General features: G+C 42.9%; 1 long non-coding RNA gene, 1 other non-coding gene and 21 pseudogenes across 2 annotated transcripts in view; 8 read left to right on the top strand and 15 right to left on the bottom strand.

The window, feature by feature from the left end:
• Window positions 1–22,207, top strand: part of LOC127530104 (uncharacterized) — a 589,449-nt gene that overhangs the window by 292,599 nt on the left and 274,643 nt on the right. The gene's annotated exons all lie outside the window — the stretch shown is intronic.
• LOC127530120 (uncharacterized) lies at window positions 899–1,017 on the top strand (annotated as a pseudogene).
• Window positions 1,146–1,264, top strand: LOC127530132 (uncharacterized; annotated as a pseudogene).
• On the top strand, window positions 7,057–7,175 carry LOC114664259 (uncharacterized; annotated as a pseudogene).
• Window positions 7,304–7,422, top strand: LOC114664258 (5S ribosomal RNA). Its single transcript, XR_007936645.1, has one exon. It is a non-coding gene; the product is annotated as a 5S ribosomal RNA (ribosomal RNA).
• On the top strand, window positions 7,551–7,669 carry LOC114664275 (uncharacterized; annotated as a pseudogene).
• Window positions 8,037–8,155, top strand: LOC114664271 (uncharacterized; annotated as a pseudogene).
• Window positions 9,713–9,831, top strand: LOC114664261 (uncharacterized; annotated as a pseudogene).
• LOC127530130 (uncharacterized) lies at window positions 10,792–10,900 on the bottom strand (annotated as a pseudogene).
• LOC127530121 (uncharacterized) lies at window positions 11,275–11,393 on the bottom strand (annotated as a pseudogene).
• On the bottom strand, window positions 11,522–11,640 carry LOC127530119 (uncharacterized; annotated as a pseudogene).
• LOC114664273 (uncharacterized) lies at window positions 11,769–11,887 on the bottom strand (annotated as a pseudogene).
• LOC127530123 (uncharacterized) lies at window positions 12,263–12,380 on the bottom strand (annotated as a pseudogene).
• LOC114664264 (uncharacterized) lies at window positions 12,757–12,875 on the bottom strand (annotated as a pseudogene).
• LOC127530129 (uncharacterized) lies at window positions 13,474–13,592 on the bottom strand (annotated as a pseudogene).
• LOC127530118 (uncharacterized) lies at window positions 13,721–13,839 on the bottom strand (annotated as a pseudogene).
• On the bottom strand, window positions 14,206–14,325 carry LOC127530127 (uncharacterized; annotated as a pseudogene).
• On the bottom strand, window positions 14,938–15,056 carry LOC127530122 (uncharacterized; annotated as a pseudogene).
• LOC127530124 (uncharacterized) lies at window positions 15,422–15,540 on the bottom strand (annotated as a pseudogene).
• Window positions 16,640–16,758, bottom strand: LOC127530131 (uncharacterized; annotated as a pseudogene).
• LOC127530125 (uncharacterized) lies at window positions 17,608–17,716 on the bottom strand (annotated as a pseudogene).
• Window positions 18,809–18,929, bottom strand: LOC127530128 (uncharacterized; annotated as a pseudogene).
• LOC127530126 (uncharacterized) lies at window positions 19,058–19,175 on the bottom strand (annotated as a pseudogene).

Genomic DNA, 22,207 nt, shown 5'->3' with positions numbered 1-22,207 from the left:
ACGGCTGGTTAATCTAGTAGAATCTGATCTACACAGTTAAATTCTGTTAGAATCCATCATTTCACAGGTGATACAAGTGGTTTCCACACATAGAAGTTAAGGAACATTGAGTAACACTCAACTTCAGTTTCGCCCAATGCGTTTCAATGGGGAAAACAAGTGAATTTGAGATGTTGATGTGTACCTTGAGTAACACTTAGGAAACCATCCAAACAGTTCTTACCCATTAGGGAACTATGTATTACATCATTTAGAACAGTTTTACATCAGTATTTTCACGGGGTACTGAGTTATAGTTGAATGTAACATGAATTCACAATGGTGCGTTTCAAGAGCTGAAAAACACTCCGCATCTTTATCCTTTCTATTGGAAGCATGCGCCCCCTTTCTGCACTATATACTGAACATTAAAGAGCATTGCTTTCGCTTACGGCCACACAGTGTGAATGCGTCTGATCTGAGAAGCTAAGCACGCTTGGGCTCGGCCAGTATTTGGATGGGAGACCGCCTGGGAATACCGAGTGCTGTAAGCTTTTAGCCATTACCATTGTTCTTAACCCGGGCATCAGTGTATGTCTTGTTAACGCATCTTCATTCTTTCTATTGTAAGCAAGCTCCCCCTTTCTTTACTATACACTGAACGCAAAGGAGGGAGGCTTTTGCTTACGGCCACAGCAGTGTGAATGCGTCTGATCGTGGAAACTAAACAAACTTTTGCTTGATCGCTACTTGCATGGGAGACCGACTGGGAACCCTGAGTGCTGTAAGGTTTTAGTCATTAATGTTGTACTTAACCTTAGCATCAGTGTATGGCTTTAAAACGCATCTTTATCCTTTCTATTTGAAGCATGCTCCCCCTTTCTTCACTGTATACTGAACATTAAAGAGCCTCGCTTTCGCTTACGGCCACACCAGTGTGAATGCACCCGATCTCGTCTGATCTCGGAATTTAAACACGCTTGTGCTTGGCCAGTACTTGGATGGGAAATCGCCTGATAACCCCCAGTGCTATAAGCTTTTAGCCATTAACGTTGTACTTAACCTGGGCATCAGTGTATGTCTTGGAAACGCATCTTCATCCTTTCTATTGGAAGCAGGCTCCCCCTTTCTTCACTATATACTGAATGTAAAGTAGCATGGATTTCACTTACGGTCACACCAGTGTGAATGCTCCCGATCTCGTCTGATTTCGGAAGCTAAACACACTTGGGTTCAATCAGTACTTGGATGGGAGACTGCCTGGGAACACCGAGTGCTGTATGCTTTTAGTCATTAATTTTGTACTTAACCTTAGCATCAGTGTATGGCTTTAAAACGCATCCATATCCTTTCTATTGGAATCATGCTCCCCCTTTTCTCACTATTTACTGAACATTAAAGAGCCTTGCTTTCTCTTACGGCCACACCAGTGTGAATGCGTCGGATCTCGGAAGTTAAACACGATTGGGCTCGGCCAGTACTTGGATGGGAGACTGCCTGGGAACCCCGAGTTCTGTAAGCTTTTTTTGCCATTACCATTGTTCTTAACCCGGGAATCAGTGTATGTCTTGGAAACGCATCTTCATCTATATATATAATTTACTAAGCCGCCGAGAAGTAAGACACCCATGGCGCACGCAGGAAGGAGCCACGCCCACCAACTCTAAGACCATTGGATACGACGACAACTCGCAGAGCCACGCCCACCAACTCGGACGCGACGCCTCGGAAAACATGCAGTCATTTCTGTTAGTCTGTGCCACAGTCCACATGCAGCTCTGAGCCACATTAACTTTTCATTAGTCAACCTTAGTGGAACCTTGGTTCACACAGAGGCAGCGCCAGAGAGAGATAGAGGCACACACAGGCAGTGCTAGAGAGAGAGCCACGCATACACAGGCAGCGCCACAGAGAGACAGATGCACACACACAGGCAGCGTGACAGAGAGAGCTGCGCAATCCTTTAAAACTGAGGTTAAAACACAATGAAGGAAGCAGTCTTTAAAAACCAATTAGCCCTGTGCCTCTTTTTCATTAGCGTCTCACCTGCTTCACCGCCCTGCAACAGTCGAGACTAGGGTTGCCACCCGTCCTTTAAAATACGGAATCGTCCCGTATTTGAGAATGAAATTGCGTGTCCCGTTTTGAATCAATACGGGACGGGTTTTGTCCCGTATTTTTTTTATCATTTTTTTTAAAGCAGCATCTCATGCAAATCATCACACACGCATTTTATGAAGATGCCTCCTTTCCTACTTTTGATTGGCATTCCCGCAATGACAGAGCTCACAAAAATCAAAGCACAGTCAGACAGTTCTTCGTACCCCAAGTCTCTCCCGAAGCAGACATGGTAATGACAGTATAATTATTATCAACAATATTAATTAATTAATTAATTAATTAATTAATTAATTAATTAATTAATTAATTAATTAATTAATTGCTAAATAATGTTAAAAATGTGACCCAGTCTGTGAAAACCTAGCTGGAGTAATTTTTTTTGTAATTTACTGTTTTCTACATGAAATAAAGAACAGTCTGTGAAAATAATAAAAATATATGTATTTAATATTAACTGAGTAAAACCATGTCAACAACTGAAATCACAGTGAAATGAATGGCTAAAATCAAACTTTATCTCAGAATTAGATTTGGCCTGGTTTTCACACACTGGGTCACAAACTGTAATTTGTAAAAATTGTGTAAATACAATGTAAGTGGATCACATTCCAATGTAATATTATGATTTGTTTGTTACGGTTAAGTCAGACACATAAGCATTAATTTATTACATGAAACATTACATTTAATACATTAATAAACAAGATAATGCCCATGTAAAGAAAATAAACTAGTAAATTGCAACTTTCCATATTTTAAAATTAGAAATAGGCTATATAAAAACTTTACTAGCTAATGTTTGTAGCTAGTTTATGTATGTGCTGTTTCCATGTTTGGATAGGTGTTACTGCAAATAATGACAAATATTTTAGCCAAAATCTGTTATCAATACCACCCTTTAAAATTAGGTTCATTAGTATTTTCTCCTCTCCTCTAGGTTACAGCAGCTGAGTTGACGCAGGTGTACCACACTATTAAACACAACATCAGCTATATCAATGCTGACTGCGGACACAAGCTCAACCAAAAGATTCTGCATGACTTCAAAATCATAAAGAAAATGTCTGTCGGGAGAACAAAGGCTGAAGCAATGGCCAAAGACGTCCTTGCTCCAAAAGCAGTGGCTGATGTTGTAGATGTCTTAAAGTCAGACAAACCCCTCCCATTCTCCATACAGATAGATGCATCAGATAAAGGGAACAGGAAGATGTTTCCCCTTGCAGTACAATACTTCAGGCCAGAAACGGGGATCTGTAACAAAATGCTTGATTTTGGAGAAAATGCAGATGAGTCTGCTGCTGGTATTATAGGTTTTATAGAACAATCCCTTGATAAATTTGGCTTATCATTAAGTCAAGTTACTGCATATAGTGCAGACAATACTAATGTTAATTATGGAATCCACAACTCTGTCTTCACTAACCTAAAGAAAAAGTAAAAAGATCTGCTGCAAGGGAACTGCCATGCCCATATTGTGCACAACACGGTGAAGCATGCGCTCGACCAGCTCACTGTAGATGTGGAAAATATTGTGCTGAAGGTCTATGGCTACTTTTCCACATCTGCCAAACGAAGGGAATCCCTTAAAGACTTTTGCCAGTTTTGTGATGTGGAGTTCCATGGAGATTCTACGACATGTTTCAACAAGGTGGCTATCTCTCAATCCAGCCATCTCCCATCTTTTGCAAACCTGGACTGCTCTCAGGTCTAATTTCATCAGCCTCGGAGAAGAGTGTCCCAGACAGATCAGATCTTTGTTAAAGCTCAGTGAAGCCTCAACTGAGGAAGATCCGGATGATGTGGAAGTTTATCTCCTGTTCTCCAATAACATCCTCTCCCTATTTGAGGAAGTGGTCAAGAAGCTGGAAAGTGATTCAACCACCTGTGTTGAGATATATTCCATTATGTCTACCTTCAAGCAAAAACTCACACAGAGAAGAGATGACCAATTTTATGGCTACTTAACAAAAGTAAAGCTGCAAAATATTCTCCCACATGAAGCAGACAGGGCAAGGGCAGATTTTACAGCATTTTTCAACACAGCAATCTCATACATTGAGAAATGGTTTGACTTTTCTGTGGACAACTGGCTGTTCTTCCTGCAACCTCTCTCTCTGCAACATGGCATGCTTTCCTACAGTGACACTGAGAGGATCACTAAGCTCAACCTTATCCAAAATGTGAACATGGATGACCTCTATGATGAATGCACCACAGCAAATACCATTCTGAAGAGGCTCAAAGATGATGCAGAGGATGAATGGAAGTCCAAAGATGTGGCTGCCAGGTGGGTGGCTCTCTTTCAAATAGCTGACCTGCCTAACATGCTGTACATAATCAGCCACATCTTGAGCATCCCAGCATCAACTGGCTATGTGGAAAGAATCTTTTCCATAATGACCAATAAATAGAGTGACAGCAGGACCAGGTGCTCTGTGGAGCTCATTAGGAGTGAGCTCTTGATCACCCTCAACTTTAAACAGTCCTCTTCAGAGTTTTACTCTAGCTGTTTAAAAGACAAACAGCTACTCAGTGCTGCACGGAGTGACAAGAAGTACACTTACAAAAGAAAGTAGACCTGACATGCTCCAGTACTGCACACTTATAGTTCTGGTCTACTGGTGTTCAAGAAAGGTTCCTTTGCAGTTTTGTGCACTTTCTATATTTTTCCAATTGTATTTCTGAATATAAAATATTTAACTTAGAGTTAATAAGTTTTGAATCTGTAAATTTAATAAGTTATTAAAATGTGGTTCACATATCACAAGGTCATCCAAAGCCTGTTTTTGTGGTTACTGTCACACTTTGTTTGACTTATTTTGGCCTATGTTAATTATTGTCAGCTATGTCTATGTGTTCAGCTACGATTATCATTAGAGAAGTCTGTTGAGTTGTAAAAGAGAAAGACTGACTGCATTTCAATAAAAGACAGTTTATTTTAATGTCCACGTGTTCATACTTTCCTGAAAACATATTTTAAGTTGCGATTTACCACCACTGGCATGCCATTGGGCCTGTGATCACTGTGGTCTTGGCCCCCAAGGGATGTGGCCCCCGCTGCAGTATGCTTCCCTTATTTTTTTGTATTAAAAGTGGTAACCCTAGACGCTTTCTCAGCAGCTGACCTTCTCTGTGCCTGACTCCACTACTGTCAATTGCCTGATTAAAAACGGTGAACTCCTGCAATGTTACTATCTTGGTTGGCTTTTAAATGAAGTTCAGATTTGTTCAAATGTTCCTTTTTCCCCCCTGTGCTTAAAACTCATTTTAAAAAAAAGTGTTTATACAACTGCTGCACTGTTACAGAGAGAGAGAGGGCTCGAGTGCTTCTGAGAGAGAGAGAGAGAGAGAGAGAGAGAGGGGGGCTGGGGAGGCTCATGCGCTGCTGAGAGAGAGAGAGCCTCGCTCATGCAGCTGAGCAGGGAGGCTGGGTTTTTTTCCCCCTGTGCTTAAAACTCATTTAAAAAAAATTTGTTTATACAGCTGCTGCAATGTTACAGAGAGAGAGAGGGCTCACGTGCTTCTGAGAGACAGAGGGGGAGGGGGCTCGCGTGCTGCTGAGAGAGAGTGAGAGAGAGAGGGGGGCTCACGTGCTTCTGAGAGACAGAGAGAGAGAGGGGGGGAGGGGGCTCGCGTGCTGCTGAGAGGGAGGGAGAGGGGGGGGGGGGGCTGGGGAGGCTCGCGTGTTGCTGAGAGAGAGAGAGATTGCAGCTGAGCAGGGAGCCTCGGTGTTTGTGTCAGTGTTATTCAATGTTTTTACTATTACACTGTGCATTCTATGGTGTAATGATTAACTATATTTGTGCTTAAAAATCTTTAAAAATATATATTTACATACTGTTCGTATGGTCTGGAATGGATTAATTGTATTTACATACAATCCTAGGGGGAAATTGCTTCGGTTCACGTATACTACGCCGCGGGTTGGTATGCAGCATGTAAAACAGTTTGTTTGTCGCGGATAATTTGCCTTTTACTTTAACACGAAGACAATTTCCTGTTAGATTTGCCTTTGCGATGCCAATTGATAAGGCACAGGGCCAAACTTTCAAAAAGATGTGCATGTATCTGCCAAAACCAGTTTTCAGTCATGGACAGTTGTATGTTGCTCTCTCCAGAGTTCCATCTTTTCATTCACTTACTGGTATGCCTGCAGGAACACGTGCAGCGAGCGACCGAGAGAGAGCGAGTGACACACACACACACACACACACACATACACATACAGGCACGCGAGAGAGAGAGAGCGCTGGACGCATAAGAATAATAATACTTCATTACATTGATATACCGGTGTTTTCAGTATTCAAAGCGGTATCCACACAGGGAGAAACCGGGAAGCGAACCCAAAATCTTCCACAGTCTCCTTACCGCAAAACAGTAGCACTACCATTGCGCTACAAAGCAGTTAAAGAATGCACTGGCCTCGATTTTGTTTTCACTTCTGTTTACAGCGATCAGATCGTAGCGTGCATTGTTGCAATGTTACTTTTCTTGGTGGCTTAATACATTACGGATGTTTCACATGTTAATTTTTTTTCCTGTGCTTAAAAGACATTAAAAAAGTGTTTCTCAATTGTGACTCCGGAACAACTCAGTACGCAAGCTATATTAAGTGTCAACAACGAAGACTCGCTACACCTTAATGAACAAGTGCTGAAACTTATCCCTACCGACGAAGTAACTTTCACCAGCGTGGCCTCCATTGTCACAGACGATCCCGCTTTCAGTCACACACAGTTGTATGTTGCTATATCCAGAGGTCCATCTTTTAATTCATTCACAGTGGTATCCACAAACTCACCCCATTTGGACAACTGTGTCGTTCAGCAAGTGTTCACCCATCAATACATAATTATGCGGCATACGTTACGCCGCGGGTTGGCTAGTTCTTTCTATTTGAAGCAGGCTCCCCCTTTCTTCACTATACACTTAACGTTAATTAGCAGGGGTTTCACTTACACCCTCACCAGTGTGAATGCGCCCGATCTCGTCTGATCTCAGAAATTAAACACGCTTGGGCTCGGCCAGTACTTAGATGGGAGTCCATCTAGGAACCCCGAGTGCTGTAAGCTTTTAGCCATTACCATTGTTCTTAACCCGGGCATCAGTGTATGTCTTGTAAACGCATCTTCATTCTTTCTATTGGAAGCAGGCTCCCCCTTTCTTCAATATATACTGAACGTAAAGTAGCAGGGCTTTCGCTTATGGCCACACCAGTGTGAATGCGCCCGATCTCGTCTGATCTCGGAAGTTAAACACACTTGGGCTCGATCAGTACTTGGATGGGAGACCGACTGGGAACCCCGAGTGCTGTAAGCTTTTAGTCATTAATGTTGTACTTAACCTTAGCATCAGTGTATGGCTTTAAAATGCATCTTTATCCTTTCTATTTGAAGCAGGCTCCCCCTTTCTTCACTATATAGTGAACGTAAAGAAGTAGGGTTTTCGCTTACGGCCACACCAGTGTGAATGCGCCCGATCTCGTCTAATCTCAGAAGCTTAACACACTTGGGCTCGATCAGTACTTGGATGGGAGACCGCCTGGGAACCCCGAGTGTTGTAAGCTTTTAGCCATTAATGTTGTACTTAACCTTAGCATCCGTGTATGGCTTTAAAACGCATCTTTATCCTTTCTATTGGAAGCATGCGCCCCCTTTCTTCACTATATACTGAACGTAAAGGAGCAGGGCTATCGCTTACGGCCAGACCAGTGTGAATGCGTCTGATCTCCGAAGCTAAAACACGCTTGGTCTCGGCCAGTACTTGGATGGGAGACCACCTAGGAACCCCCGAGTGCTGTAAGCTGTTAGCCATTAACGTTGTACTTAACCTTAGCATCAGTGTATGGCTTTAAAACGCATCTTTATCCTTTCTATTGGAAGCATGCTTCCCCTTTCTTCACTATATACTGAACGTTAAAGAGCTTTGTTTTTGCTTACGGCCACACCAGTGTGAATACACCCCATCTCGTCTGATCTCAGAAACTAAACACGCTTGGGCTCGGCCAGTACTTGGATGGGAGATCGCCTGAGAATCCCCAGTGCTATAAGCTTTTTCTCCATTAACGTTGTACTTAACCTGGGCATCAGTGTATGTCGTGGAAACGCATCTTCATCCTTTCTATTGGAAGCAGGCTCCCCCTTTCTTCACTATATACTGAATGTAAAGTCGCAAGGCTTTTGCATACGTCCACACCATTGTGAATGGGCCCGATCTCGGAAGCTACACACGCTTGGGCTCGGCCAGTAATTGGATGGGAGACCACCTACGAACCCCAAGTGCTGTAAACTTTTAGCCATTACCATTGTTCTTAACCCGGGCATCACTGTATGTCTTGAAACGCATCCTTATCCTTTCTAGTGGAAGCATGCTCCCCCTTTCTTCACTATATACTGAACGTTAAAGAGCTTTGCTTTCGCTTACGGCCACAACAGTGTGAATACGTCTGATCTCGGAAGCTAAAACACGCTTGTGCTCGCCCAGTACATGGATGGGAGATCGCCTGAGAACCCCCAGTGCTATAAGCTTTTAGCTATTAACGTTGTACTTAACCTGGGCATCAGTGTATGTCTTGGAAATGCATCTTCATCCTTTCTATTGGAAGCATGCTCCCCCTTTCTTCACTATATAGTGAACATTAAAGAACATTGCTTTCCCTTACGGCCACACCAGTGTGAATGCGCCTGGTTTCGGAAGCTAAACACACTTGGGCTCGATCAGTACTTGGATGGGAGACCACCTGGGAACACGGAATGTTGTAAGATTTTAGCCATTAATGTTGTACTTAACCTTAGCATCCGTGTATGGCTATAAAACGCATCTTTATCCTTTCTATTGGAAGCATGCGCTCCCTTTCTTCACTATATACTGAACGTAAAGTAGCAGGGCTATCGCTTACGGCCAGACCAGTGTGAATGCGCCTGATCTTGGAAGCTAAAACACACTTGGTCTCGGCCAGTACTTGGATGGGAGACCATCTAGGATCCCCCGAGTGCTGTAAGCTGTTAGCCATTAATGTTGTACTTAACCTTAGCATCAGTGTATGGCTTTAAAACGCATCTTTATCCTTTCTAGTCGAAGCAGGCTTCCCCTTTCTTCACTATATACTGAACGTAAAGTAGCAGGGCTTTTGCTTACGGCCACACCAGTGTGAATACACCCTATCTCGTCTGATCTCAGAAGCTAAACACGCTTGGGCTCGGCCAGCATTTGGATGGGAGACTGCTTGGGAATCCTGAGTGCTGAAACTTTTAGCCATTACCATTGTTCTTAACTCGGGAATCAGTGTATGTCTTGGAAACGCATCTTTATCCTTTCTATTGGAAGCAGGCTACCCCTTTCTTCACTATAAACTGAACGTTAAAGAGCATTGCTTTTTGCTGAATGTGCCTGATCTCATCTGATCTTGGAAGTTAAACACACTTGGGCTCGATCTGTACTTGGATGGGAGACCACCTAGGAACCCTCAAGTGCTGTAAGCTGTTAGCCATTAATGTTGTTCTTAACCTTAGCATCAGTGTATGGCTTTAAAACGCATCTTTATCCTTTCTAGTGGAAGCATGCTCCCCCATTCTTCACTATGTACTGAACGTTAAAGAGTATTGCTTTCGCTTACGGCCACACCTGTGTGAATCTGCCTGATCTCGTCTTGTCTCGGAAGCTAAACACGCTTGGGCTCGGCCAGTACTTTGATGGTAGACCGCGTGGGAACCCCGAATGCTGTAAGCTTTTAGCCATTACCATTGTTCTTAACCCTGGAATCAGTGTATGTCTTGGAAACGCATCTTCATTCTTTAAATTTGAAGCAGGCTCCCGCTTTCTTCAGTATATACTGAATGTAAAGTAGCAAGGCTTTTGCTTACATGCACACCAGTGTGAATGCGCCCGATCTCAGAAGTTAAACGTGATTGGGCTTGGCCAGTACTTGGATGGGAGACCGCCTGGGAACCCCGAGTGCTGTATGCTTTTAGCCATTACCATTGTTCTTAACCCAGGAATCAGTGTATGTCTTGGAAACGCATCTTCATCTTTAAATATATTACTCAGTAAGCCAGAAGACAAGTAGCCACCCTTGGAAAGCACGCCGGAAGGGGCGTGGATTCACTAAGCCGCCGACAAATAAGACACCCATGGCACACGCAGGAAGGAGTCACACCCACCAACTCTAAGACCATTGGATACGACGACAACTCGCAGAGCCACGCCAACCAACTCGGACGCGACGCCTCGGAAAACATGCCGTCATTTCTGTTTGTGTGTGTCACAGTCCACATGCAGCTCTGAGCCACGTTAACTGGTGTGGCCGTAAGCGAAAACCCTACTACTTTACGTTCAGTATATAGTGAAGAAAGGGGGAGCCTGCTTCCAATAGAAAGAATGAAGATGCGATAACAAGACATACTCTGATGCCCAGGTTAAGAAGAATGGTAATGGCAAAAAGCATACAGCACTCAGGGTTGCCAGTCGGTCTCCCATCCAAAAACTGACCGAGCCCAATTATGTTTAATTCCAACATCAGACGAGATCAGGTGCATTCACACTGGTGTGGCCATAAGCGAAAGCAATTCTCATTAACGTTCAGTATATAGTGAAGAAAGGGGGAGCATGCTTCCAATAGAAAGGATAAAGATGCGTTTTAAAACCATACATAGACTGATGCTAAGGTTAAGTACAACATTAATGGCTAAAAGCTTACAGCACTCTGTGTTCCCAGGCAGTCTCCCAACCAAGTACTGATCGAGCCCAAGTGTGTTTAGCTTCCGAGATCAGGCGCAGTCACACTGGTGTGGCCATAGGCTAAAGGCCTGCTACTTTATGTTCAGTATATAGTGAAGAAACGGGGAGCCTGCTTCCAATAGAAAGGATGAAGATGCGTTTTCAAGACATACACTGATGCCCAGGTTAAGAACAATGCTAATGGCTAAAAGCTCTAAAAACTCGGGGTTCCTGGTGGTCTCCCATCCAAGTACTGGCCGAGACCAAGCGTGTTTTAGCTTCCGAGATCAGACAAGATTGGGCGTGTTCACACTGGTGTGGCCGTAGGCGAAAGCCTGGTACTTTACGTTGAGTATATAGTGAAGAAAGGGGGAGCCTGCTTCCAATAGAATGGATGAAGATGCATTTCCAAGACATTCACTGATGCCCGGGTTAAGAACAATGGTAATGGCTAAAAGCTTACAGCACTCGGTGTTCCCAGACGGTCACCCATTCAAGTACTGGCTGAGCCCAAGCTTGTTTATTTTCCCAAATCAGACGAGATTGGGTGCATTCACACTGGTGTGGCTGTAAGCGAAAGCAAAGCTCTTTAACGTTCAGTATATAGTGAAGAAAGGGGGCGCATGCTTCCAATAGAAAGGATAAAGATGCGTTTTAAAGCCATACACTGATGCTAAGGTTAAGTACAAAATTAATGGCTAAAAGCTTACAGCACTTGGTGTTCCCAGGCAGTCTCTCATCCAAGTACTGATCGAGCCCAAATGTGTTTAGCTTCTGAGATCAGAAGAGATTAGATGCATTCACACTGGTGTGGCCGTAAGGGAAAGCAATGCTCTTTAACGTTCACTATATAGTGAAGAAAGGGGGAGCATGCTTCCAATAGAAAGGATGAAGATGCGTTTTAAAGCCGTACACTGATGCTAAAATTAACTACAACATTAATGGCTAAAAGCTTACAGCACTCGGTGTTCCCAGGCGGACTCCCATGCAAGTACTGATTGAGTCCAAGTGTGTTTAGCTTCCGAGATCAGACAAGATCGGGCGCATTCACACTGGTGTGGCCATTAGGGAAAGCAATGCTCTTTAACGTTCACTATATAGTGAAGAAAGGGGGAGCATGCTTCCAATAGAAACGATAAAGATACGTTTTAAAGCCATACACTGATGCTAAGGTTAGGTACAACGTTAATGGCTAAAAGCTTAGAGCACGGGGGGTTCTCAGGATATCTAGCATCCAAGTACAGGCCAAGCACAAGCGTGTTTAACTTCCGAGATCACACGAGATCGGCAGCATTCACACTGGTGTGGCTGTAATGGAAAGCAATGCTCTTTAACGTTCAGTATATAGTGAAGAAAGGGGGAGCATGCTTCCAATAGAAAGGATAAAGATGTGTTTTAAAGCATTACACTGATGCTAAGGTTAAGTACAACATTAATGACTAAAAGCTTACAGCACTCAGGATCCCAGGCGGTCTCCTATTCAAGTACTGATCGAGCCCAAATGTGTTTAGCTTCTGAGATCAGACGAGATCAGGCACATTCAAACTAGTGTGGCCGTAAGCAAAAGCCCTGCTACTTTACGTTCAGTATATAGTGAAGAAAGGGGGAGCCTGCTTCCAATAGAAAGTATGAAGATGCGTTTCCAAGACATACACTGATGCCCAGGATAAGAACAATGGTAATGGCTAAAACCTGTCAGCACTCGGGATTCCTAGGTGGTCTCCCATCCAAGTACTGGCCAAGACAAAACATGTGTTAGCTTCCGAGATTAGACAAGATCGGGCACATTCACACTGTTCTGGCTGTAAACAATAGCCTTTCTAATTTATGTTCAGTATATAGTGAAGAAAGGGGGCGCATGCTTCCAATAGAAAGGATAAAGATGCGTTTTAAAGCCATACACTGATGCTAAGGTTAAGTACAACATTAATGGCAAAAAGCTTACAGTACTCGGTGTTCACGGGTGGTCTCCGATCCAAGTACTGATCGAGCCCAAGTGTGTTTATTTTCCGAGATCATACGAGATCAGGCGCATTCACACTGGTGTGGCCGTAAGGGAAAGCAATGCTCTTTAACGTTCACTATATAGTGAAGAAAGGGGGACCATACTTCCAATAGAAAGGATAAAGATGCGTTTTAAAGCGATACACTGATGCTAAGGTTAAGTACATTAATGACTAAAAGCTTACGGCAGTCGGGGTTCCCAGACAGTCTCCCATCCAAGTACTGATTGAGGCCAAGCGTGTTTAGCTTCGAGATCAGGCGCAGTCACACTGGTGTGGCCGTAGGCTAAAGGCCTGCTACTTTATGTTCAGTATATAGTGAAGAAACGGGGAGCCTGCTTCCAATAGAAAGGATGAAGATGCGTTTCCAAGACATTCACTAATGCCCGGGTTAAGAACAATGGTAATGGCTTAAAGCTTACAGCACTCGGTGTTCCCAGGCGGTCATCCATCCAAGTACTGGCCAAGCCCAAGCGTGTTTATTTTCCGAGATCAGACGCATTCCTACTGGTGTGGCCTTAAGCGAATGCAATGCTCTTTAACGTTCAGTATATAGTGATGAAAGGGGGCGCATGCTTCCAATAGAAAGGATAAAGATGCGTTTTAAAGCCATACACTGATGCTAAAGTTAAGTACAACATTAATGGCTAAAAGCTTACAGCACTTGGTGTTTCCAGGCGGTCTCTCATCCAAGTACTGATTGAGCCCAAGTGTGTTTAGCTTCTGAGACCAGTCAAAATCGGGCGCATTCACACTGGTGTGGCCGTAAGGGAAAGCAATGCTCTTTAGCGTTCACTATATAGTGAAGAAAGGGGGAGCATGCTTCCAATAGAAAGGATAAAGATGCGTTTTAAAGCCATACACTGATGCTAAAGTTAAGTACAACATTAATGGCTAAAAGCTTACAGCACTCGGTGTTTCCAGGCGGACACCCATGCAAGTACTGATCGAGTCCAAGTGTGTTTAGCTTTCGAGATCAAACGAGATCGGGCGCATTCACACTGGTGTGGCCGTTAGGGAAAGCAATGCTCTTTAACGATCACTATATAGAGAAGAAAGGGGGAGCATGCTTCCAATAGAAAGGATAAAGATGCATTTTAAAGCCATACACTGATGCTAAGGTTAAATACAACATTAATGACTAGAAGCTTACAGCCCTCGGGGTTCCCAGGCAGTCTCCCATCCAAGTACTGATTGAGCCCAAGTTTGTTTAGCTTCCGAGATCAGACGCTTTCACACTGGTGTGGCTGTAAGCAAAAGAACTGCTACTTACGTTCAGTATGTCGTGAAGAAAGGGGTTATGCCTGTTTCCAATAGAAAGAATGAAGATGCGTTAACATGACATACACTGATGCCCGGGTTAGGAACAATGGTAATGGCTAAAAGCTTTCAGCACTCGGGGTTCCTAGGTGGTCTCCCATCCAAGTACTGGCCTAGACCAAGCGTGTTTTAGCTTCTGAGATCAGAGGAGTTCGGGCACATTCACACTGGTGTGGCCGTAAGGAAAAGCACTGCTCTTTAACGTTCACTACATAGTGAAGAAAGGGGGAGCAGCCTTCCAATAGAAAGGATAAAGATGCGTTTTAAAGCCATTCACTGATGCTAAGGTTAAGTACAACATTATTGAGTAAACGCTTACAACACTCGGGGATTACAGGCGGTCTCCCATTCAAGTACTGATCGAGCCCAAGTGTGTTTAGCTATCGAGATCAGACGCATTCAAACTGGTGTGGCCATAAGCAAAAGCCCTGAAACTTTACGTTCAGTATATAGTGAAGAAAGGGGTAGCCTGCTTCCAATAGAAAGTATGAAGATGCGTTTCCAAGACATACTCTGATGCCCGGGTTAAGAACAATGGTAATGGCTAAAAGCTTACAGCACTCGGTGCTCCCCAGCTGTCACCTATCCAAGTACTGGCCGAGCCCACGTGTGTTTATTTTTCGAGATGAGACGAGATTGGGCGCAGTCACACTGGTGTGGCTATAAACGAAAAAAATGCTCATTAACGTTCAGTATATAGTGAAGAAAGGGGGCGCATGCTTCCAATAGAAAGGATAAAGATGCGTTTTAAAGACATACACTGATGCTAAGGTTAAGTACAACATTAATGGCTAAAAGCTTACAGCACTCGGTGTTCCCAGGCGGTCTCTCATCCAAGACCTGATCGAGCCCAAGTGTGTTTAGCTTCTGAGATCAGACAAGATCGGGCGCATTCACACTGGTGTGGCTGTAAGAAAAAGCAATGCTCTTTAATGTTCACTATACAGTGAAGAAAGGGGGAGCATGGTTCCAAAAGAAAGGATAAAGATGCGTTTTAAAGCCATACACTGATGCTAAGGTTAAGTACAACATTAATGACTAAAAGCTTACAGCACTTGGGGTTCCCGGATGGTCTCCCATCCAAGTACTGATCGAGCCCAAGTATATTGAGTTTCCGAGATCAGCCACATTCACACTGGTGTGGCCGTAGGCGAAAGGTTTGGTACTTTACGTTCAGTATATAGTGAAGAAAGGGGGAGCCTGCTTCCAACAGAAAGGATGAAGATGCATTTCCAAGACATTCACAGATGCCCGAGTTAAGAACAATGGTAATGGCTAAAAGCTTACAGCACTTGGTGTTCCCAGTTGGTCACCCATCCAAGTACTGGCCGAGCCCAAGTGTGTTTATTTTCTGAGATCAGACGAGATCGGGCGCATTCACACTGGTGTGGCCATAAGCGAAAGCAAAGCTCTTTAACGTTCAATATATAGTGAAGAAAGGGGTAGCATGCTTCCAAAAGAAAGGATAAAGATGCGTTTTAAAGCTGTACACTGATGCTAAAATTAAGTACAACATTAATGGCTAAAAGCTTACAGCACTCGGTGTTCCCAGGCAGACTCCCATGCAAGTACTGATCAAGTCCAAGTGTGTTTAGCTTTTGAGAATAAACGAGATCGCATGCATTCACACTTGTGTGGCCATTAGGGAAAGCAATGCTCTTTAACGTTCACTATATAGTGAAGAAAGGGGGAGCATGCTTCCAATAGAAACGATAAAGATGCGTTTTAAAGCCATACACTGATGCTAAGGTTAAGTACAACATTAATGACTAAAAGCTTACAGCACTCGGGGTTCCCAGGTAGTCTCCCATCCAAGTACTGATTGAGCCCAAGTGTGTTTAGCTTGTGAGATGAGACACTTTCACACTGGTGTGGCCGTAAGCAAAAGTCCTGCTACTGACGTTCACTATATAGTGAAGAAAGGGGGTGCCTGCTTCCAAAACAAAGACTGAAGATGCGTTAACAAGACATACACTGATGCCCGGGTTAAGAACAATGGTATTGGCTATAAGCTTTCGGGGTTCCTAGGTGGTCTCCCATCCAAGTACTGGCCGAGACCAAGCGTGTTTTATCTTCCGAGATCAGACTTAATCGGGTGCATTTACACTGGTGTGGCCGTAAGCAATACCCCTGCTACTTTATGTTCAGTATATAGTGAAGAAAGGGGGCGCATGCTTCCAATAGAAAGGATAAAGATGCGTTTTAACGCCATACACTGATGCTAAGGTTAAGTATAACGTTAATGGCTAAAAGCTTATAGCACTGGGGGTTCTCAGGATATCTAGCATCCAAGTACTGGCCAAGCACAAGCGTGTTTAACTTCCTAGATCAGACGAGATCGGCAGCATTCACACTGGTGTGGCCGTAATGGAAAGCAATGCTCTTTAACATTCAGTATATAGTGAAGAAAGAGGGAGCATGCTTCCAATAGAAAGGATAAAGATGCGTTTTAAAGCATTACACTGATGCTAAGGTTAAGTACTACAATAATGACTAAAAGCTTACAGCACTCGGGGATCCCAGGCGGTCTCCTATGCAAGTACTGACCGAGCCCAAATGTGTTTAGCTTCCGAGATCAGATGAGATCGGGTGCATTCAAACTGGTGTGGCCGTAAGCAACAGCCCTGCTACTTTACGTTCAGTATATAGTGAAGAAAGGGGGAGCCTGCTTCCAAAAGAAAGTATGAAGATGCGTTTCCAAGACATACACTGATGCCCAGGTTAAGAACAATGGTAATGGCTAAAAGCTGTCAGCACTCGGGGTTCCTATGTGGTCTCCCATCCAAGTACTGGCCAAGACCAAACGCGTTTTATCTTCCGCGATCTGACGAGATCGGCGCATTCACACTCTTGTGGCCGTAAGTGATAGCCTTTCTACTTTATGTTCAGTATATAGTGAAGAAAGGGGGCGCATGCTTGCAATAGATAGGATAAAGATGCGTTTTAAAGCCATACACTGATGCTAAAGTTAAGTACAACATTAATGGCTAAAAGCTTAAAGCACTCTGTGTTTCCAGGTGGACACCCATGCAAGTACAGATCGAGTCCAAGTGTGTTTAGCCTCCGAGATCAGACGCTTTCACACTGGTCTTGCCGTAAGCAAAAGCCCTGCTACTTACATTCAGTATATAGTGTAGAAAGGGGGTGCCTGCTTCCAATAGAAAGAATGAAGATGCGTTAACAAGACATACACTGATGCCCGGGTTAAGAACAATGGTAATGGCTAAAAGCTTTCAGCATTCGGGTTTCCTAGGTGGTCTCCCCTCCAAGTACTGGCCTAGACCATGTGTGTTTTACTTTCCGAGATCAGGTGCATTCACACTGGTGTGGCCATAAGCAATAGACCTGCTACTTTATGTTCAGTATATAGTGAAGAGAGGGGGAGCATGCTTCCAATAGAAAGGATAAAGATGCGTTTTAAAGCCATACACTGATGCTAAGGTTAAGTACAACATTAATGGCTAAAAGCTAACAGCACTCGATGTTCCCAGGCGGTCTCTCATCCAAGTACTGATCGAGCCCAAGTGTGTTTAGCTTCCGAGATCAGACGCTTTCACACTGGTGTGGCCGTAAGCAAAAGAACTGCTACTTACGTTCAGTATATAGTGAAGAAAGGGGGTGCCTGCTTCCAATAGAAAGGATAAAGATCTGTTTTAAAGCCATACACTGATGCTAAGGTTAAGTACAACATTAATGACTAAAAGCTTACAACACTCAGAGTTCCCAGGCTGTTTCCCATCCAAGTACTGGCTGAGCAGAAGCGTGTTTAGCTTTTGAAATCAGACATGATCGGGCACATTCACACTAGTGTGGCCATAAGGAAAAAACCTTCTACTTTACGTTCAGTATATAGTGAAGAAAGGGGGAGCCTGCTACCAATAGAAAGGATAAGATGCGTTTCCACGACATACACTGATGCCCAGGTTAAGTACAACGTTAATGGAGAAGAAGCTTATAGCACTGGGGGTTCTCAGGCGATCTCCCATCCAATTACTGGCAGAGACCAAGCGTGTTTTAGCTTCTGAGATCAGTCGAGATCGGGCGCATTCACACTGGTGTGGCCGTAAGCGAAAGACTTCCTACTTTATGTTCAGAATATAGTGAAGAAAGGGGGATCCTGCTTCCAATAGAAAGAATGAAGATGCGCTAACAAGACATACACTAATGCCCGGGTTAAGAACAATGGTAATGGCTAAAAGCTTACAGCACTCGGGGGTCCCAAGCGGTCTCTCATCCAAGTACTGGCTGAACCCAAGCGTGTTTAGCTTCCGAGATCAGACGAGTTCAGGCTCATTCAGCAAAAGCCATGCTACTTTATGTTCAGTCTATAGTGAAGAAAGGGGTAGCCTGCTTCCAGAATGAAGATGCGTTTCCAGGACATACACTGATTCCCGAGTTAAGAACAATGGTAATGGCTAAAAGTTTAAAGCACTCGGGGTTCACGGGCGGTCTCCTATCCAAGTACTGGCCTAACCCAAGCGTGTTCATTTTCCGAACTCAGACGAGAAGGGGTGTATTCACACTGGTGTGACCGTAAGCGAAAGCAAAGCACTTTAACGTTCAGTATATAGTGAAGAAAGGGGAAGCATGCTTCGACTAGAAAGGATAAAGATGCATTTTAAAGCCATACACTGATGCTAAGGTTAAGTACAACATTCATGGGTAAAAGCTTACAGCACTCGGGGGTTCCTAGGTGGTTTCCCATCCAAGTACTGGCCGAGACCAAGAGTGTTTTAGCTTCCGAGATCAAACGAAATCAGCTGCATTCACACTGGTCTGGCCATAAACAGTAGCCCTGCTACTTTATGTTCAGTATATAGTGAAGAAAGGGGAAGCATGCTTCCAATAGAAAGGATAAAGATGCGTTATAAAGCCATACACGGATGCTAAGGCTAAGTACAACATTAGTGGCTAAAAGCTTATAGCACTCAGGGTTTCCAGGCGATCTCCCATCCAAGAACTGATCGAGCCCAAGTGTGTTTAACTTCCGAGATCAGATGGGAACGGTGCATTTACACTGGTGTGGCTGTAAGCGAAAGCCCTGCTACTTTACGTTCAGTATATAGTGAAGAAAGGGGGTGCCTGCTTCCAATAGAAAGAATGAAGTTGCGTTTCCAAGACATACACTGATGCCCGGGTTTCCTAAGTGTTACTCAAGGTACACATCAACATCTCAAATTCACTTGTTTTCCCCTTTGAAACGCATTGGGAGAAACTGAAGTTGAGTGTTACTGAATGTTCCTTAACTTCTATGTGTGGAAACCACATGTATCACATGTGAAATGATGGATTCTAACAGAATTTAACTGTGTAGATTAGATTCTACTACATTAACCAGCCGTAACAAGTCTTATCATTTGGAGTGTTTTTCAGCTTTGAAACAAGCCGTTGTGAAATCAAGTTACATTCAATGATAACTCAGTGCCCCGTGAAAATAGTGATGTAAAACTGTTTTAAATGATGTGATACATAGTTCCCTAATGGGTAAGAGCTGTTTGGATGGTATCCTAAGTGTTACTCAAGGTACACATCAACATCTCAAATTCACTTGTTTTCCCATTTGAAACGCATTGGGAGAAACTGAAGTTGAGTGTTACTCAATGCTCCTTAACTTCTAAGTGTGGAAACCACTTGCATCACATGTGAAATGATGGATTCTAACAGAATTTAACTGTGTAGATCAGATTCTACTACATTAACCAGCCGTAACACGTCTTATCATTTGGAGTGTTTTTCAGCTCATGAAAAGTGCCATTGTGAATTTATGTCACATTCAACTATAACTCTGTGCCCCGTTAAAATAGTGATGTAAAACTGTTCTAAATGATGTAATACATAGTTTCCTAATGGGTAAGAACTGTTTGGATGTTTTCCTAAGTGTTACTCAAGGTACAGATCAACATCTCAAATTCACTTGTTTTCCCCATTGAAACGCATTGGGCGAAACTGAAGTTGAGTGTTACTCAATGTTCCTTTACTTCTATGTGTGGAAACAACTTCTATCACAGGTGAAATAATGGATTCTAACAGAATTTAACTGTGTAGATCAGATTCTACTACATTACCCAGCCGTAACACGTCTTATCATTTGGAGTGTTTTTCAGCTCTTGAAACGCGCCATTGTGAATTCATGTTACATTCAACTATAACTCTGTGCCCCGTGAAAATAGTGATGTAAAACTGTTCTAAATGATGTAATACATAGTTCCCTAATGGGTAAGAACTGTTTGGATGGTTTCCTGTTACTCAAGGTACACATCAACAGCTCAAATTCACTTGTTTTCCCCATTGAAACGCATTGGGCGAAACTGAAGTTGAGTGTTACTCAGTGTTCCTTAACTTCTATGTGTGGAAACAACTTGTATCACATGTGAAATGATGGATTCTAACAGAATTTAACTGTGTAGATCAGATTCTACTACAATAACCAGCCGTAACAAGTCCTATCATTTGGAGTGTTTTTCAGCTTTGAAACAAGCCATTGTGAAATCAAGTTACATTCAATGATAACTCAGTGCCCCGTGAAAATACTGATGTAAAACTGTTTTAAATGATGTAATACATAGTTCCCTAATGGGTAAGAGCTGTTTGGATGGTTTCCTAAGTGTTACTCAAGGTACACATCAACATCTCAAATTCACTTGTTTTACCCATTGAAACGCATTGGGAGAAACTGAAGTTGAGTGTTACTCAATGTTCCTTAACTTCTATGTGTGGAAACCACTTGTATCACATGTGAAATGATGGATTGTAACAGAATTTAACTGTGTAGATCAGATTCTACTACATTAACCAGCCGTAACACGTTTTACAATTTGGAGTGTTTTTCAGCTCATGAAACGCGCCATTGTGAATTTATGTTACATTCAACTATAACTCTGTGCCCCGTGAAAATAGTGATGTAAAACTGTTCTAAATGATGTAATACATAGTTTCCTAATGGGTAAGAACTGTTTGGATGTTTTCCTAAGTGTTACTCAAGGTACACTTCAACATCTCAAATTCACTTGTTTTCCCCATTGAAACGCATTGGGCGAAACTGAAGTTGAGTGTTACTCAATGTTCCTTTACTTCTATGTGTGGAAACAACTTCTATCACAGGTGAAATAATGGATTCTAACAGAATTTAACTGTGTAGATCAGATTCTACTACATTAACCAGCCGTAACAGGTCTTATCATTTGAAGTGTGTTTCAGCTCTTGAAACGCGCCATTGTGAATTAATGTTACATTCAACTATAACATTGTGCCCCGTGAAAATGCTGATGTAAAACTGTTCTAAATGATGTTGTACATAGTTCCCTAACGGGTAAGAACTGTTTAGATGGTTTCCTAAGTGTTACTCAAGGTAAACATCAACATCTCAAATTCACTTGTTTTCCCCATTGAAACGCATTGGGAGAAACTGATGTTGAGTGTTACTCAAAGTTCCTTAACTTCTATGTGTGGAAACCACTTGTATCACATGTGAAATGATGGATTCTAACAGAATTTAACTGTGTAGATTAGATTCTACTAGATTAACCAGCCGTAACACGTCTTTCATTTGGAGTGTTTTTCAGCTCTTGAAACGCTCCATTGTGAATTCATGTTACATTCAACTATAACTCTGTGCCCCGTGAAAATACTGATGTAAAACTGTTCTAAATGATGTAATACATAGTTCCCTAATGGGTAAGAACTGTTTGGATGGTTTCCTAAGTGTTACTCAAGGTACACATCAACAGCTCAAATTCACTTGTTTTCCCCATTGAATCGCATTGGGAGAAACTGAAGTTGAGTGTTACTCAATGTTCCTTAACTTCTAAGTGTGGAAACCACTTGCATCACATGTGAAATGATGGATTCTAACAGAATTTAACTGTGTAGATCAGATTCTACTAGATTAAGCAGCCGTAACACGTCTTATCATTTGGAGTGTTTTTCAGCTTTGAAACAAGCCATTGTGAATTCAAGTTACATTCAATGATAACTCAGTGCCCCGTGAAAATAGTGATGTTAAACTGTTTTAAATGATGTAATACATAGTTCCCTAATGGGTAAGAACTGTTTGGATGGTTTCCTAA

Source organism: Erpetoichthys calabaricus, chromosome 13, assembly GCF_900747795.2.
Source record: "Erpetoichthys calabaricus chromosome 13, fErpCal1.3, whole genome shotgun sequence".
Taxonomy (NCBI): domain Eukaryota; kingdom Metazoa; phylum Chordata; class Cladistia; order Polypteriformes; family Polypteridae; genus Erpetoichthys; species Erpetoichthys calabaricus.
The sequence above is the reverse complement of the archived record's forward strand: the minus strand, read 5'-3'. Positions and strand labels throughout refer to the sequence as shown.